The sequence below is a fragment of the Eimeria mitis genome, genomic scaffold (genome assembly GCF_000499745.2).
Source record: "Eimeria mitis Houghton genomic scaffold, Emh_scaff64, whole genome shotgun sequence".
Taxonomy (NCBI): Eukaryota; Apicomplexa; class Conoidasida; order Eucoccidiorida; family Eimeriidae; genus Eimeria; species Eimeria mitis.
In genome coordinates this window covers 1,320-1,891 of record NW_013574571.1, presented here as the reverse complement: position 1 = coordinate 1,891, position 572 = coordinate 1,320, and the positions used below count along the sequence as shown (strand labels likewise).

Here is a 572-nt window from a genome sequence, read left to right as displayed (position 1 = left end):
CAGCTGCTCCCTTGAAAATGGGTCCCATAGTCGAAAACAACAGACTAGAAGCCGAACAAAACAATTAAACTGACTACAAAAAGAAGAGTAATAAGACAAAATGAACATGGAGTGTGAATGACCAGTAAGGAGAAGCCTGGGCTAGTCCAGCTCGTCGCCTATGTCTGGAGGGGTAGCCCCCCTAGAGGCGAGCCTCGCACAAACCTGATGGTTCTCCAGTACGCGGACTCGAATAGAGAGACAAGCTAAATAAATCCAAATCGGTGACTCCCCTTTACAAAACGACTGCAGCCGTTTGCCTCGTCGCACTCTGCGGGCTTCAAACAGAGGCGAGCACTCCAACATGGTTATCATACAACCCCTTATACGTTATCATCTTATTTCTATTTCCCCCCATGTTGCACGTTCTCAAGCCGTCAACTGCATAGCTGCGAATGAGACCAAGCCTCAACCGGCTATTGATTATCTCGTCGTGGATCTCTGTTCGATGCTGATGCCTACTTGAGTGCCAATTTGACCCGTAATGGAAAACTCCCTGTTCGCATCAGTGTAGTCGCAGAGGATGACATCCT

General features: G+C 48.3%; 1 protein-coding gene across 1 annotated transcript in view; it reads right to left on the bottom strand.

The window, feature by feature from the left end:
• Positions 1 to 572, bottom strand: part of EMH_0058020 (SAG family member) — a gene marked incomplete at both ends in the record, with an annotated part of 2,543 nt that overhangs the window by 1,407 nt on the left and 564 nt on the right. The gene's annotated exons all lie outside the window — the stretch shown is intronic.